Raw genomic sequence first — 19,247 nt, forward strand, 5'->3', positions numbered from 1 at the left:
GATAGAAGCTTCTTCTGAGTCTTTCTGTGCTTGCCTTAAGACTCCGGTATCGCTTGCCTGACCGCAGCAGTTCAAAGAGGCAGTTGTTCGGGTGGCTCGAGTCCTTAATAATTCTCTTAGCCTTCCCCATGCACCGCTTGTTGTAAATGTTCTGGAGGGTGGGAAGCCCCCCTCCAATTGTGCGTTCGGCTGAACGTGTCACTCTTTGTAGTCTGCTACGGTCTTGTGCAGTGCTATTCCCAAACCAGGAGGTGATGTTGCCAGTCAGGATGCTCTCTATTGTACATGAGTAGAAGTTCCTAAGGATCTTCTGACTGACTTGGAACTTCCTTAGGCGCCTGAGGAAGTAGAGGCGTTGTCGTGCCTTCTTCACAACACTGTCAATGTGTGTGGTCCATGTCAAGTCCTCGGATATGTGGGCTCCGAGGTACTTGAAACTGTTCACTCTCTCAACCGGTGCCCCGTCGATGCTGAGGGGGCTGTAGTCCTTGACCCCCGACCTCCTGAAGTCCACAATCATCTATTTTGTTTTGCTGACGTTCAGGGAGAGGCAGTTCTCCTGACACCACTGTGACAGATTCTCTACCTCTTCCAGGTAGGCCCTCTCGTCGTTGGCAGAGATCAGGCCCACCACTACTGTGTCATCAGCAAATTTGATGATTGTGTTGTTGTTCCGCTGTGCCACGCAGTCATGTGTGTACAGGGAGTAGAGGAGGGGGCTCAGAACACAGCCCTGGGGGGCCCCTATGTTGAGCGTGATGGATGAGGAGGTGCAGTTGCCTGCTCTTACCACCTGGGGTCTGCCCGTCAGGAAGTCCATGACCCACTGGCAGAGGTCATAGTTCAAGCCCAGGTCCCTGAGCTTGGCTATGAGTTTGGAGGGGACTATGGTATTGAATGCTGAGCTGTAGTCGATGAACAGCATTCTCACATAGTTCCCCTGCCTCTTGTCCAGGTGTGATGCTGCTATGTGCAGCACATGGGCTATGGCGTCCTCCGTGGACCTGTTGGGGCGATATGCAAATTGCAGGGGGTCCAGGTTGATGGGGAGGGAGGAACAGATGTAGCCCTTCACTAGCTTCTCAAAGCACTTCATGGCTATGGAGGTGAGGGCTACAGGGCGGTAGTTGTTAAGGCAAGCAGGCGTAGATTTTTTGGCTACAGGGATGATGGTGGACTTCTTCAGACAGGTGGGGATGACAGCCTGTTCCAAGGACAGGTTGAAGATGTCAGTTATTGGTCCCCTACCTCCATCCTTTAACAAGCCCAGACTCAGCCCTCTGTTGGGCTGTGAGGGGAGAAGGAACATTGGAGGCCTACCTTCCTCCAGTCTCATACCACCCTCTAGTGGTCACCAGCAGATGGTGCAAACTTTGATTCTACCTTTGTTAACTCATATGTTTACTTTAATTAATGGGATAATTAATGGGATGTCACTGTGTGTGTTATTGTTGAACTTCCCCTTCCTGGTGTGATGTGGTTCCCCTGGCTAGTGTTGTTTTGTAATATGCTTTTGTGTCTAGTTGTTTATTCTGTGTTTTGGACTGGTTCGCCAGCTGGTTCCAATTAGGATTAGCCTTGGTATTTAAGTGTGGTTCAGGTCTGCTTCCCGTTGTGGCGTCATCCCTCCGTGTTACCTCCAGTTACCTCCGTGTTCCCTTGCCCGTCGTGTCTCCTGTCGTCTCTCCCTTGCCTTGCTGTTTTGTATTAAGAGTTGTAAGTAGATTTAGTATTCCGTTTTTGTGCATCTTTGTTTTATCGTGTCTTCAGTTCGTTTTGTATTAGCGCCAGCACGGCTGTGCCATTTATGTTTCTTTTTGTAACGTGTCGTCTAGTAAAGTCTGTATATACACGTTACCCTGCCTTCTCTGCATCCTCCATTCCTGTCCGCAAACTGAGTTCTCATCTCCTTCCCTCACTACCCCACCATTCGTAACAACACGAAGCAATTACCAGACTTGTCCTTTCATGTTTAACAAATGATTTGTTAAGACATTCATAAAACATCTATAAATCATTTGCAGATGCTATTGTGTGCCCTAATCTGAAGTGAAGCCTATTCATTAACAAATGTCTGATACAGTTAATTATTTGTTTACTTTTTCATTACCTGTTACAAATGTTGTAGACAGCTTTCGGATACACCCTTCTTTGTGACATCAAACAGTGTCTGTAAGGGCCCAAATGGATAACAGAAGCACCACCCCATGGTCACATAAATCCATTGCACATAATTACATCCATTTTGGCCCTGACAGTGACAGAATTAGGACTATAGATAAATGCAATTTTATTAACATATAAAATACATGCATAACATATAGTGTAACGTGGGCAGTGATGCCACAGATTACTTGTAAAAATAATCTGATTACTGATTACTCCTTTAAAAAGTAATCTAGTTACTTTACTGATTACTTGATTACGAAAGTAACTAGGTTATGAAGTCGTCGTCGTCGTCCCTGCTGCTGCCACAACATAAGAATGACAATTTTTTTTCTCTCTCTCTCTACCAAATCCATTCTGAGACAACGGACTCAGTGCATACTCCGCTAGTTGCGCGTAACATGAATCTCTCTCGCTCACTCTCTCACTCTCTCTCAAGTAGCCAAATTACACTATATGTTACGACCCTGGCTCAAAGGGACGCAACCTATGTGCAAACAGACACCAAAACCTGTGTTTAACCCAAAATACTATTCTAACAATGAAATACTGGTACAAACTAAAGAACAAAGAATGGGAGAACGTGACAACTCTCTGTTTCCACATACTCCTCTAGCCACAGTCAGAGTGCATGTGTGACTGAGGGACTGGTTTTAACCTGCCAGCAGGTATCCAATCAGCAGCAATTAGCTAATTAGCAGCCCTCACCTGCATGCCCAGTGACACAGGAGTGATCAAGCTCATGGTACATAACACCTCCCCCACCAAAATGGTTGCCCAAGAGGCAACCACTACACATCAAACCCGTAAACAAAACAAAAAAATATTGTGACCCATTAGTTGTCAGGGACACTACCACAACATTGATAACGGGCCGGCCCCTGTCGAACACGACCATCAACCGTGTCGCATGCTCCCCACTGTGGAACATTCGCCAATGCTGCGTAAAACAAAAAACAACCCTGTCCCGACTCTCGGGCAAGCTAGACCTCACAAAAGGTTCCTCCACTGCTGTATATGGCTGGAGTGGGGCAGGCTCCTCCTCCACTGCGGCGTAAGACTTAGGACCCCATCGACAAACCAAGACCTTATCACATATGAGCTCCATTTCAACAGGCCCCTCCACCGATACCGACCTGTCAAAAATAGCCTGCAAACCAAAATCAATATGAGAGCTAAGCTCACTGCGCTCAACAGGACAGAACACAGAAGAACAAAAACCATAGATCTCTGATACCACCACAGCGCCCATATCCATCCCACCTGGCACTGGTAGTTCAGGATACTGCAAACCGTGAACATCCAGAGTAGGATGCACCGCCTCAGGTACAGCCCCACCGTCCCTGGAACATGGCAATACATCAGTCACAAAAGCGTCTGGGATACCATCCAAAATGGCCTCACGCAAAATAACATTGTCCTGATCAAAATGGTTGCCACTCATCAGACCAGGTCGCGAAGGGGGCTCCTGCTCCACAGGACACAGGTAACTAGGTTGACTAGCACACCTAGTGCATGGCAGAGAGTCAGTGTGGACACGTGAATCAATGTCAGAATCATCAACTGACATACTGGGACCATCCCTGCCCACAAGTGAAACATCAGGAACAATAGAGCTACTGTGGGAAGGCTGGCAGCCTAAGCCAGGCCTTGTAGCCTCTTCAACTAGAACGGTGTCACATGAATCAACAGCATCTCTCATAGCATCCTTCCCACACTCATCCTCTAATTCGTTCGTGGCCTCAGCCACCGTGCAGGCTGGGAAGACCTTGAGACACTGCTCTGCCAGATCATCTCCTGCCACATGCATATCCGGCACGCATGTCAACTTTGGTTCCACCACCGGGCCTGACACAAAGGCACAATCAAGAGAATCATTATGCAGAGGTACATCCACAGGGTGCTTTCCAAAATTCTCAACAGGTTCACTTTTCAATTCAACAAAGAATGTGTCACTAAGTGTAATGTCACTTAGTGTCGAAGTATCAACAACATCACTTTTGTCCTTTGATACTGCCCGTGTCACAGCACACACAGGGAACACTCCTGGATGTTTCTGTGTCAGCTCATCAGGGACCTCAGAAACCACAGGAATGGGAGTTACAACTGGAGTAGCCAGCACTTTGTCACCAGCCAAATCATTCCCTAGAATGAAGGACACCCCTCTTATGGGAATGTGAGAACATACCCCCACAACAACATTGCCTGATACTAAGGGAGAGTTGAGTGTGACCTCATGTAAAGGTGCATCCACAAATCCACCTCCAAAGCCACGAACAACGACACCGGAAAGCAAAGAAGACTTTTCTGAAAACGGCAAAATCCCCTCCAGAATGAGGCACTGAAAAGCTCCGGTATCTCTCCAAATTGTTATAGCATGTTTGGACTCTAGTGCATCAGTCAGGGAATCAAATCCATCCATCATGAATCTTGAGGAACCCTCAAGCTCTTTGTCCACACGTTTGATACTTTCCCCATCACCCTCTAACGTTGGCATAGGTGTTCTGCATACGGTTTCTACCAGAGCCACCGTTCTTCAATACCCTGCGCTCGTTTAGATGAGTGGAAACGGTATCAGGAACACATCTTTTAAATTCCTCTAGGAGAATCAACTGTCTAAGCTGCTCTCTTGACTCTGATTTCTGAGAGGTGCACCACCTGTCAAACAGGTTCTCCTTCTCTTTTCCAAATTCAACATACGACTGTCCCTCCGACCTGCGATAGCCTCTAAAACGCTGACGATAGACCTCAGGGACTAACTTATAAGCCCTTAAACGGGCAACTCACTGCAGCACCCACTTTACACACTTTAGAACACCTAAACACACTTTACACTTTATATTTATATTTATTGGTAAAGGATTTGCACTACAACTCGCACACCTTACTGTAAATTGTACCTAAATTGTACCTCATCCCATTTCTGCTCTGCACTATATAGTATTGTATATTAGTACATTGCATAGTATATATTGTATATTGTATGGTAACTCAGTTACTTCTATTCTGCATCGAACATTGTACATATGTCTATACTGAACACTGTGACCTCTATTTTTACTTCTATTTTACATGCTATACTATTTTATTTCATACTATCTTGTCTAACACAGTCTCTGGAGCGAAACAGTAAGAAGCATTTTGTATAAAAGTATGCTGTACTTCTGTATGACAACTATTAAAGAAACTTGAAACTTGAAACTTGAAACTATGGAAGCTTTAACAAGCTCATAGTCAGCACTTTGTTCAAGGGACAGAGCAGTATAGGCTTACTTGGAAAAGTAACTGTAATCAGATAACTGGCTTGTAAAAAGTAAGTAAATTAGATTACTATTTACTGAAAAAATTATCAGATTAGAGTAACTAGTTACTGGATTCACTGATAGGGTGACCAAATCCATATGATCCAAATGCAGGACAGCGTGTCGATTTTGCGGGACATTTGTTGAAATTGCGGGACAGTAATTAATATGTATACAATAATCATGTTTACATAATGTATTCATTTTGATCCAAATAATAGTGTTGTGTCTTAATTGCTTATTATACTCATAATCACTGTATAGAAGAATACCACAATCCAACATGCTGTTAAATTACCTACCGACTCCTAGCGGTTATATGGCTATAGAGTTAAGATACATGCACCCTGTGATCTCTCTTGTAATGTGATACTGAAGTGCATACATGTATTACATTGTCTACACTGGTAGTGGCTTCCTTGATTCTAAACCTGTGCAGAACACTACAAACATTTCATTTTTCATTCAATGATAATCTGACAATTATTAAAATGATAATACTTTTAATAGTTTTTTTTATCATATATACATTAAAAAAAAAATTACTTTAATGAACAGGTTAAATGTAAATGGGTATACAGGATGAATTGACATGAGCATTAGTAGGCCTGTGTTATGGCCTAGACTAGAGTGTTATCCTCTAAGTGAAATACATATATATATACAAATGAAAACAGCAGTGAACAACAGGAAACAACTATACAAAATATATCCTATGGGAAACAGTAGGATAGGCTAAGCAAATGGCTGTAAAACACTATGGCCTTCGCATTGCGTCTCGAACATAGAATGTGCCTCTGAAATGTTCATCACCATGGAGAGCACCATAGTGCCTTAGTGCTTGAGGAATTTATATTTATGACTGGACCGTGCAGCTTCCAGTAGAGCCTTCTGACCAAGAGCATATTTATAAAATGCTGCACATGTCAGAGAGAAATTAGTTTTATTTTTTTTAAACAATGTTTTATTGCATTTTTTTCTTTTATACAAACATACATATATACAGACAATAACACATGATACAAATAAAAAAGACAACCTTCAATCCCCTCCCTCCCCTAATTATAATTCAACTTGACATTCCCGCAGACATATTACAATAGAAACAATTATTTGTTAAATAAATTATAAGAAATCACGGAAATACCAAAAATTAAATAAAAACCTAAACTTAAAAAAAAATTCAATAAAATAAAATTTATCTTCAGCTTCTCTACCCTCATCCGTTTTTTATTTTAAATTTTTTTACTTTTCTCCCTTTTTCCCTTTAGCCACTGTTTAGCTCCTGGCCTCTGTATCTCCTTCCAGTTCAGAGCTATCACACTCTTGGCTTGTAACAGACAAAAAATAATCAATTTCATCTTTCTAATATAAGCTGGAAATGTGTCAGGATGGAGGTAGGTGAGTTCCAATTGTTGTAGGCAATCACAGAGACGGAGAAGGTATACTCTTGAACAGGTTCGACTTTAATAGTAAAGAACACAAAGAGTAATACTAGGATACTATGCCAAGGCAAGGGAACGAGAGAATTAGATAATGGAGCTTAGTGGTGGTCCAGAACAGGAACCGCCCGCGTTATCTCCGAACGCCTATAGTGAAGACCTGACAAATGACAAACAGAGGAAAGGAATGTTATATAGCCACCAAATACCAACATTCCACACACATCCCCATGACAGCCAATCAGAAGCCAACCCCTAATTGACAGCACTAAATGACAGGGAAAACAAGTGACAGTAAACAAGTGACAGATGACAGAGAAGGTGGGAGGTTCCCGACCGTAGTCAAGAACCAGAATCGTAACAGAAATGTATCTGGATATAAGTGTAGTATGCATAACTTAGGATCGGTCGAGATTTCTATCTCTGTCATCTCCGATATGAGCTCCAAGGTCTCTTTCCAATATTCCTGTATCTTCTCACATTCCCACATACAGTGGTACAGGGTCCCCACCTCTACCCCACACCTAGTACATTCATCCGGGATCATGGGATACAACTTGTGTAATTTCTCTGGTGTCATATATACTCTATGTATCCACTTATATTGTAGGAGTTTACATCTGGTATTAATTGCAAGTATCTGTGACATTTCACATGCTTGTTCCCAGTCCCCTTCTGCTATTTCCACCTCCATGTCCCTCTCCCATGCCCGCAAACTGCTCAAAGAGCTCTCTTTCTATCCTGATAACAACACATCATAAAACTTGGTTAATTGTCCTCTTCCCTCCATATTGTCCCTTGTAAGTCTTTCTATTATGGATGTGGGTGGTTCCTCTGTGCCCCTGTTCTTTGAGACTATGTAGCTCCTGATTTGAAAGTATTTAAATCTATGTATTCTTGGGATATCAAATGTGCTTACTATCTGTTCGAAGGTCATCAATTCCCCCTCTATGTATATGTTTTTAATCCTACCTAAACTTCTTTCTGCCCAATTTTTGAACCCCCCATCATTCCTCCCCGGTAAAAATTCCTCATTCCCCCAGATTGGTGTATACCCCGATAATTTATCCCTTCTACCTATGTGTAAGTGTGGTTTGTGCTAGATTCTTATTGTATTTTGGAGTAACAGGTTCTTTGTATGTTTTATCAATAAGCTGCTCTGTTGTGAATACATATATGCATCTAGTGCAATCTTTGTCTCTTCTTTTTCTATCTCCATCCACGCTGGTATATCTGCATATTGAAAGTAGAACATTGCTGTCCTGAGCTGTGCCGCCCAGTAATAAAGCCTCATATCCGGAAGTCTAAGCCCTCCTCTTTCATACGGGAGGTAAAGGAGTGTCAGTCTCAACCTGGGTTTTTTATTGTTCCATATGAAACGTGTGAACATCATTTTCCATCTCGGAAAGAAGGTTTCCGGTAAGGGCATTGGGATTGATGGAATAGGTATAGGAATTTAGGCAATATAGTAATATTCACTCTGCCTTTCATTGATATTGATAATTTGCTCCATCTTTCAAGGCTATTTTCTACATCTGTCATTATTGGATCGTAGTTATTTTGCACTAAGTCTTTAATCTCCAGGGTTATCTTTATCCCTAAGTAAGTAAACCCTTTGGGGGAGCTCGCAAACTGCGTGTGTACCGGCGTTTTTTCCCTTTCTCTTTTATTAAGTAACATAAGTGCGCTTTTATTTTGATTCGTTTCATATCCTGAAAATACTCCAAATTTCTCTAGTATTTCGTTAGCATTTCTAATTGAAGTATCCAATTTGGTTAAGTATAGTATTATATCGTCCGCGAAAAGCGATAGGCGATGCTCCATTCTCCCTATTCTCATCCCTGTGATTCCCGGGTCCTGTCTAATCGTCATTGCTAATGGTTCGATTGCGAATAAAAATAGCAACGGAGAAATCGGACATCCCTGTCTGGTAGATCTCTGTAATTTAAATTGTGTCGATATTTGGTTGTTTGTAGTTATTTCGACCATTGGGTCTGTGTATACTGTATAGAATCCTAATCCATTTTATATATCCTTCCCCAAACCCGAACCTTTTAAGTGTTTCAAACAGGTATCCCCACTCAATCCTGTCAAATGCCTTTTCGGCGTCTAGTGACAGAACTGCATGGTCTTTTTCATTTTTCTTAGTATGTAGAACCTTTAGTAATCTCCTAATGTTATGAAATCCCTGTCTTCCCAATACAAATCCCTTCTGGTCATTTTTAATCAGATGTGATTGTGGAATCGACTTCTCTATGCGTCTAGCTAGCGCCTTACATAAAATCTTCGTATCACAGGACATGAGGGACACAGGACGATATGAAGTTGTGTCTGAGGGTGGCTTTCCCGGTTTCTTCAGTACCGAAATCATTGCCGATCTTAAGGATGGGGGTTAAGTCCCCTCCTCATATGCTTCCTTAAACATTTCCAGTAGGTGGGGTAGCAGTTTCCCTGTGAATCTCTTGTATATTTCTGTTGGTATCCCATCTGGGCCCGCCACTTTCCCGCTATTCATAACCGTAAGCGCTTCTTCTAATTCAATCAAACTGTTTCTGTTCCTCCTCCGTTATTTTTGGGAATTCTAACTTGTCCAGGAATTCATTTTGTTGTTCTGTGTTCTTTGGGTATTCTGATTTATATAACTTTTCATAATATTCTTTAAAGGTGTTATTTATTTCTAATGGGTCATTCGTTTCAACCCCATTCCCTAATTTGATCGTATTTATCATTCTTTCCGTTTGTGCCTTTCTAATTCTCCATGCCAGTATCTTGCCTGCTTTTTCCCCTTGGTCATAGTATGATTGTTTTAGCCACTGTAAGTCTGATGTTATCTTTGTAGTGGATATATGTTTGTATTGGGCCTTTAATACCCGTAGTTCTCTCTGTTTTGTTGGGTCTTCTCCTCTATATAGCTGTTCTTCCACCTCTTTTACCTGTCTTTCTATGTCCTCCATTTGTTTATAGTGTTCCTTAGTGTTGTGAAGGATCAGATTAAACCGAATATATATATTTATTTATGGATATATATTTAATAGTATTTGTATATCGTTTGATATCCCTTGTATATTCTTTGTACATATACACTGAATATCCCTTTAGTCTACTACAGCCCATAATAGTTAATTCTCTCATTGGACAAGAACCTGGCGCCAGCAGACAGGCCCCTTGAGTCAAGTTCAATAGTGCCGACGAACATGTCCCAACTAGCCCCGGTTCCGCGTAGGAATACGGCTACCGAAATACGAATGGTACTATTTGTTCACGTGCATATAAATAGGGCGCAAGTAAAGTAGAACTTTCTTTTAGTCCATTAGTCCTTTACCCTCCAACCTAGTAACAGACGTGAAGCCTCACCCACGACCCACGTGTGGTGCAGTATGGCCTATTTTTGGCCCCAGAATAGGCATTGAGACCTCGTGTAAATTCATAGCTGAATTGTCATAGTTTGGCACTGTACCGTCGAGTGGGACGTATTTCTATTAAGTAATAATAGTCTATTATGTATGGTGCATCGTTCGGTTAAAGTTCTAAGGTGAGCAGCACCCCCATCGTTTCCTCGCGTTATCTGGAGTCTTAGCCAGGCTGGGCAGACCACGCGTGGTGCTTTCATCCGAGGAGTTCTGGGCGAGGACGAGTGGACCTGCACATTGGATTACCTACCCGGACGACTGCTGAGCCTATACGGCATGGAATATCTATTTGCTTTGGGTGCTTTGATTTGTGGAGCGGATAACAGCCAACGCCAGTGAGTGTTGGAATTACCCCCGAGAGGAGCCCAGGTGAGACGGCGCTCAACCCAGACCGAGGCCGCCTCGCTTCTCCTTCGTTGTGGACCTACAGCTACCGTCTACAAGAGGGCCCAAGTGTATTCATCTGTGGATCAAGATCCTGCGGGCACTGTTTTCTGTACCTGAATTCTCCCCAGGAATCGTTGGCCAGATGGGATGCAGCTGACGGCTCTCCAAACCCCCCCCCCCCCCCTTACTGACTTACAACCAGCAGGACCCCTTTAGTATCCCGCTATAATCCTTAAGTACCATCGCTATAGTTTCCCTAAAGAACCAGGTTGTATACTTGCTTCCTGCGTAACCAGAGATTGGACATTCAGTGTTGATTTGCCTACGAATACTCATTTGCCTTACAAGTGCATTCAAATCATAAATGTAATTAAGTGAATGTTGTATATACCTTTTGCTATATTAAACCTTCGACAGTTATATTTGTGTGGACCTGATTTCATATGTGGGAAAGTGTTCATCATACTTAGATATCGTGTACTGGATGGCCAGAAGTTAAAGTACATCAAGCGGTAGTGGTTTAATGATACCATACTTATCAATACAGTCAGGGAATTGTACCCCTCAGTTACAATTGGTCCTTCGAGCCGGAGGGTAACTAGCGTAATATTAATATAGTGTTATTAATATTGAAATGGCCTATGATGAACACTCCACGAAACGGTCCTCCTAACGTAGAACGCCCGCGGCGCAGACGACAGACACCTCAGTACTTAGAGGATTACGCTGTCAGTCAACTACCTAGCCTTCTACAGACGGTAAACGCGGTAAAAGTAGAAAGTAAAATTATGTCTGACCTTAACGACCAGGTTACCCCGACCACAGAGGCCCTAGTGGGTTCTAATGTAACTGACCAAGCTCACGGTGGGGACCAGGAGGGAACAGACATGCCTTTACCCCCCGCCAATACCGAAGAAGTAGTCCCCGACCAGCTCCGGGAGGAAGACAACCCTCCAGAGGTGGAACCCTGCACGGAACAAGATGAGGAGAGCGCCGAGGAGATAGAGCTCCAGGACTCCCCAACGAGGACAGCCAGGAGCGGCTCACCTCTACAAGCGTCTTCCCCCAGCGAGGCGGAGAGGATGCTGTCACAGGCGTTCCTCGTCAGCCTGACAGCCTCTACCGAACGCGATCGACTCCAGGGTGAACGCGATCAACTTCAGGGTGAACGCGATCGACTCCAAACACAGCAACGGAGCGAAGAAGAGCACATACGCCTGGAGATGAGACGCCTTCAGACGGAAGAGAATATGGCAAGAGACCGGTCCGACACCCAGCGCGCCGCTGACGGTGCCCAAAGAGAAGCAGAGCGCGACATCGCTCTCATCCAGCGCGAAGCCGAGCGCGACAGACTACAAGCCGAGCGCGACAGACTACAAGCGCAGCTAATGCAGCAGCTGATCACCAGGGCAACACCCTCTCCCTCCGCCAGGGGTTCAAGGGCCTCGTCGAGACAACAGTCAAGGGCAGCATCCCCTAACCGACCAAGCGACCCTGAACTTGACCACCAGAGAAAGCCTATACCCCCCGCAGACCCCCTTCCCCGACCGGTCCAAGCGAGACCCAGCTACAAGGAAGGAGCAGCATACACTGCGGAGAGGCTAAATAAACGACTACAGGATCTAGAGGACCTGACAGAAGAAGAAGAGGGAGAGGAGGAGAACCAAGCCCGACGACAGCACAGTACTCCACCGGACCAGGAGGTCCAGTACAGCCCAGGCTATACCCCCGCGGCGCTGCGCTACAGACCCCCGACTCTATTCACGGGTAAGCATGACGCACGACCAGCCCCGAGGAACAGCACCTGGACCAGCGGGCCATGGTACCCTGCCGGTACCAGCCCACAGAGAGGCGCAAGAGGAGACTCGCCTAGGAGGCCTCTCTCCCAACGCTCACCGATGTGCCAGCCATCCACGGCGTCATACATTGGCACACCGACGTTTCCAGACTTCACCCATGAGAATCGAGCACAGTAAACGGAGCTCCGGATGTGCTTAGAGACAATGATGGTGGATGTCGTTGACGAACGCCACAAGTATGCAATATTACTGAAGCACCTGAAAGTACCCCGAGCGCACAATATAGCGCTAGCCTATGCCACCTCTACGACCCCATACACCGCGGCTCTAGCAGCGTTGGACCAGAGATATGGACGTATATGGGATTACGTAATCCAAGAGATAAGGCATATTGACCGCCTACCCCCAGCAACAGACAATCGCTCACTAGACGACCTGTCTATAAAAGTGCAGTCCCTGGTAGGGATGCTGGGAGCGCAACGAGAAAAGGGTATGCACGAGCTATACGCCAACTCTAACGTCGAGAGGATTTTAGAGAAGCTGCCGCCCGCCAGACAAGAGCGCTTTAGGCGGCAAAGAGACCACCGTGATCCTAACGGTCCCGAACCATCCCTCCTCGATTTAGCCGACTTCCTGACGAAAGAAGTCAGCAGCCTACGCTTGGATACATTCGTGCGGAGCACACCAAGCTCCAGAGAGGGACCTAGGAGAGTAAATGATGGAAGAAGATCAGTGACTGTCATGCACCAATCAGAATCAGTACCGAGCAGTAAGAACCACAGTACCCCCTCGAGAAAAGAGAAGTGGAAGATGGTGTGCCCGTACTGCGAGAAGGAACACTGGCTGTCACAATGTGACCTGTTCAAGAAGATGAATGCAGAAGAAGTGAATCAATGGATAAAGTCCAACAGGCGCTGTTACCGATGTGCGCGCAGTCACATGGCAGCCGAGTGCCGCCTAAAGAAGAGGTGCAGTCGGTGTGACGGAGCCCACCTAGATGTCCTACACGACAGTAACAGAAGAAAGCCTGCACCTGCACCATCGAGCAGCACAAAGGCAAGTGTCATGTACATTGACCCCGCCAGCAGCAGCGGCGCCCAAGTGCTCTTAAAGGTAGTCCGTGTAACATTGAGCCACCAAGATAAAGTCATGGACACTTACGCCGTCCTTGATGACGGGTCAGAGAAGACCCTTCTCCTCGCATCCGCTGCGGCCCGGCTGGGACTGCGGGGGAGCGAGAACCAGATGACGATTCGGACAATAAGAAGAGATTTAAAGACGATAAAAGGCGAGAATGTCTCCTTCACTATCGCAGCAAGCGGGCAGCCAGAGAGACGGTATAGGATTACAAATGCTTTCACCAGCCAAGAAATAGGACTATCACAGTACACCTACCCCATCGCCAAGCTGATGGATAAATATGTGCACCTGCGTCAACTACCTATCCCGCTCATAGACGGCGCCACCCCGACCCTGCTGATAGGCTCCGACCATGCAGACCTCATAGTCCCGATAGACCGGGTCCATACAGGACCCAGAGGCTGTCCTGCAGCAGTCGAGACCCGCCTAGGATGGACACTACAAGGCCCCCTCGCTAAATCTCTCAACCGAACAGCAGCCACTAGCTGCCTCCACTCCAGAGTGACAGAAGAAGACACCACTCTCCTGCAGCATGTCGAGAGGCTATGGACACTAGAGACAATGCCCTTTAAGAACGAAAAGAAAGACATTCGTTCTAAAGAAGACATTTACGCCATAAACCTCCTCGAGCAAGGGACAAAGAGAGTCACAGTCGGCGGAGTGATGAGATACGCAACTCCACTCCTGAGGCGAGAGGGAATGCCCACCTTTCACGCCACGAAAGAAGCTACAGAGCGGTATCTATTGAACACAGAGCGGCGCCTAGCCAAAGACCCCGCTCAAGAGAGTGTGTACCGCGCTGAGATTGAGAAGCTAATCACAGCGAGACACGTAATGAAGATTGACATTAAAGAGGCCGATCAGACGACCGAATCATGGTACGTGCCGCACCACAAGGTCCACCACAACGGCAAGGATCGCATTGTGTTTAACTGCAGCTACCAGAACGGATCCCAGAATCTGAATAAAGAGCTCTTGCCCGGCCCCACACTCGGCCCCTCTCTACTAGGCGTGCTACTACGCTTCCGCCAGGACAAGGTGGCTATCAGCGGGGATATCAAAGGGATGTTCCTGCAGGTGAGACTAGTGGAGGAGGATAAGCCCCTACTGCGGTTCCTATGGAGAGAGAGGATCGGAGATGAGCACCCAGCCATCTACCAATGGGAAGTCCCCCCCTTCGGAACCACATGCAGCCCGTGCTGTGCTACATTTGCACTGCAGAAACACGTCGCAGAGGACCCAGCAGCAGATGAAGAGGTCCGACACAGTGTGAAGAACAGTTTCTACGTGGACAACTGTTTACAAAGCGTTTCGACCCAAGAAGAAGCCGAGGCTCTCCTACTCAAGCTACGCGCCTCCCTGATCAAAGGCGGCTTTGATCTCAGGCAGTGGGCCAGCAGCGACCCGCAAGTATTGCGCAGCCTCTCCCCCGCGGACAAGGCAGCCAGTAGTGAGACCTGGATGGCGACCATCCCAGGAGAAGCCCAAGAAATGACACTAGGACTAGTCTGGCGCTTCAAAACAGACTCGCTCCACTATAGACACAAACCCCTGACCACGGAGCAGGGAAGGTCGACGGCGATACCGACCACCAGACGGAGTGTGTACAGAACACTCGCCAGACAATATGACCCGTTGGGATGTATTCTACCTTACACCACCAGGGCAAAGATGATTGTACGAGCACTATGGGACAAGGACCAGGGCTGGGACGACCCAATACCCGCACACCTTGCCTCCACATGGAGGGAGTGGGAGACGGAACTCCGCTCACTCCCAGGCGTCAACATACGCCGCAGCTACTTCCCACCCACAGTGAGGCCAGAGACATGCAAGATGGATCTACACGTCTTCAGCGACGCCTCCGAAGTAGCCTATGGATCTGTGGCCTACTTGCGTGCCCAAGAGAAGGGAGGAGAGATACACACCGCTTTCATCCTGGCTCGCTCAAGAATAGCCCCACGAAAGCAACAATCTATCCCGCGTCTAGAGCTCTGCGCAGCCCTAGCAGGAGCGCATCTAGCCACGTTAATCCAACGTGAACTCACCATCCCGGTGCAAAGAACAATCTTGTGGTCAGACTCTACGACAGTACCCACATGGATCAAGTCTGATTCATGCAGATACAAGGTCTTCGTGGGAGTCAGAGTCACAGAGATTCAAGAGTTAACAGAAGCAGCGAGCTGGCGGTATGTGGACACCAAACACAACCCAGCTGACGTCATCACCCGGGGAATGTCCCTAGATGACCTCACCCGTCACAACATCTACAGTGACGGACCAGAGTTCCTCAAGCTCCCGGAAGAAGAGTGGCCTACGCCCACCCCACGGGAAGCGAGTAAAGAGGAGGCTGAAAACAAGAAACCTATGTTCTGTGGATTGAGCACAGTCGCCTCCAACACACTCTTGATGGGGCGGCTGGACCCCGCGCTACCCCAGACAATGTACAGGCCTGAAGAAGCGAACGGCCGAAGAATGTGGAGGTACAGTCAAGTACTGGCTGACAAGTTTTGGAATAGCTTCCTACTCCACTATCTACCGTCTCTACAGACCCGCCAGAAGTGGGTAAAAGAGAGAGACAATTTGACAGAAGGAACAGTCGTCATGATTATCGACCAGTCACTACCCAGAGCTATGTGGCCGGCTGGCCGCGTAAGCAAAGTGATCACCGGTGCCGATGGCAAGGTCCGAGCAGCTGAAGTGCTCGTCCAAGGGCGAACTTACACACGACCCGTGGCGAGGCTAATAGAACTGCCAAGACTCCCAGACACTATCGATGACGACCATGACCCCATGACTTTGTGAGTTGACTGACCCTTACAGCGGACCTTGAGTGGTAGACAGTGCGGTTAATCTGTCTCTGCTTAGCTAATTAGGTGGGACTAATTAGGGGGCGGCTGTTGTGAAAGATCAGATTAAACCGAATATATATATTTATTTATGGATATATATTTAATAGTATTTGTATATCGTTTGATATCCCTTGTATATTCTTTGTACATATACACTGAATATCCCTTTAGTCTACTACAGCCCATAATAGTTCATTCTCTCATTGGACAAGAACCTGGCGCCAGCAGACAGGCCCCTTGAGTCAAGTTCAATAGTGCCGACGAACATGTCCCAACTAGCCCCGGTTCCGCGTAGGAATACGGCTACCGAAATACGAATGGTACTATTTGTTCACCGTGCATATAAATAGGGCGCAAGTAAAGTAGAACTTTCTTTTAGTCCATTAGTCCTTTACCCTCCAACCTAGTAACAGACGTGAAGCCTCACCCACGACCCACGTGTGGTGCAGTATGGCCTATTTTTGGCCCCAGAATAGGCATTGAGACCTCGTGTAAATTCATAGCTGAATTGTCATAGTTTGGCACTGTACCGTCGAGTGGGACGTATTTCTATTAAGTAATAATAGTCTATTATGTATGGTGCATCGTTCGGTTAAAGTTCTAAGGTGAGCAGCACCCCCATCGTTTCCTCGCGTTATCTGGAGTCTTAGCCAGGCTGGGCAGACCACGCGTGGTGCTTTCATCCGAGGAGTTCTGGGCGAGGACGAGTGGACCTGCACATTGGATTACCTACCCGGACGACTGCTGAGCATATACGGCATGGAATATCTATTTGCTTTGGGTGCTTTGATTTGTGGAGCGGATAACAGCCAACGCCAGTGAGTGTTGGAATTACCCCCGAGAGGAGCCCAGGTGAGACGGCGCTCAACCCAGACCGAGGCCGCCTCGCTTCTCCTTCGTTGTGGACCTACAGCTACCGTCTACAAGAGGGCCCAAGTGTATTCATCTGTGGATCAAGATCCTGCGGGCACTGTTTTCTGTACCTGAATTCTCCCCAGGAATCGTTAGCCAGATGGGATGCAGCTGACGGCTCTCCAAACCCCCCCCCCCCTTACTGACTTACAACCAGCAGGACCCCTTTAGTATCCCGCTATAATCCTTAAGTACCATCGCTATAGTTTCCCTAAAGAACCAGGTTGTATACTTGCTTCCTGCGTAACCAGAGATTGGACATTCAGTGTTGATTTGCCTACGAATACTCATTTGCCTTACAAGTGCATTCAAATCATAAATGTAATTAAGTGAATGTTGTATATACCTTTTGCTATATTAAACCTTTGACAGTTATATTTGTGTGGACCTGATTTCATATGTGGGAAAGTGTTCATCATACTTAGATATCGTGTACTGGATGGCCAGAAGTTAAAGTACATCAAGCGGTAGTGGTTTAATGATACCATACTTATCAATACAGTCAGGGAATTGTACCCCTCAGTTACACTTAGATTTATGTTTAGTATAGCTTATCATCTCCCCCCTTATATATGCCTTAAATGCTTCCCATCTCATCGTTGCACTTGTCTGGTCTGTATTTATGGAGAAGTATATGTCTATCTTTTCATCTATGAAAGTCATACATTTTGGGTTGTTGAGCCACGTGGTTTGGAGTCTGAATCTAGGGGGTGCTTTTCCTATTTCTGGCATGTTCATAGTCAACGTCATTGGAGAATGGTCAGACAGTAATCTACTGTCATATTCACTTCCTGTAAATTTAGATATCAAGCTTGTCGAAACAAAAAAATAGTCTATTCTAGAGAATGATGGCTTGCTTAGTAATTTTGAAGCGCATGAATATTCCCTCTTGTCTGGGTTTAACTTTCTCCATATCTCTACCAAGTCGAGGTCTTTCATAAATGTATCTATCACTTTCCTTGTTCTTCCGTGGGAGGTGTCCATTCCCCCTGACTTATCTATTTCCGGTTTCCTCACACAGTTAAAGTCTCCCCCCATGATGAACTGGCCCGAGAGAGTTGCCATTTTCATAAACAGTTCTTGAAAAAACAGCGGGTCATCATTGTTTGGTCCATATATATTCACTAGGTTTATCTGTGTGGAAACTATAGTACTGTTTAGTATTATAAATCTCCCCCCCGGGTCTACAATTTTATTTCTTAAATTAAATGGTATCAACTTGTCTATTAGTATCATTACTCCTCTAGCTTGTGAGTTGTATGGTGCCGAGTAGACTTGTCCCTACCATCTATTCTCGACTCTCTTGACATTGTCCCTAGTGCTGTGTGTTTCCTGTAAATAAACTATTTTTACTCCTGATCGTTTTATCTTCCCTAGAATCTGTTTTAGCTTAATAATGTGGCTCATCCCCCTCACGTTTCAGCTCATATATTTTTTTTTCGTTCCTACCCATCCTTATGTCTTATGTTGCTCACTCTCTTCTTGCCCTCATCCCACCTCCCTCCTTTATGTTTTGTGATGTGGTGTTCCAGCCGAAGTTTCTTGTAAAAAAAAAAAAAAAAAAAACACAAATAACCCCAAACCCCACATATAAAGCTATCGTCCCCGCCTATTGGGTGTGGACCTCTGACTTTCCTCTTTTCCGACTTCCTACAGGTACCTGCCTGCTTCCTTTTAACAGGATGCATCTTACCTGCCTATCACCCTCTCCTGCCGCTCCTCCCACCTAGAATGCTCTAACCCCTTGCTCCCTTTTTCTCATTTCTGCTATTTAAAGTCTAACTTGACTAAACTATCTTCAACTTGATTCTGTATCTCTACTCCCCCCCTCCTCCTG

Source organism: Notolepis coatsorum (genome assembly GCF_963971535.1).
Source record: "Notolepis coatsorum genome assembly, chromosome: 6".
Taxonomy (NCBI): Eukaryota; Metazoa; Chordata; class Actinopteri; order Aulopiformes; family Paralepididae; genus Notolepis; species Notolepis coatsorum.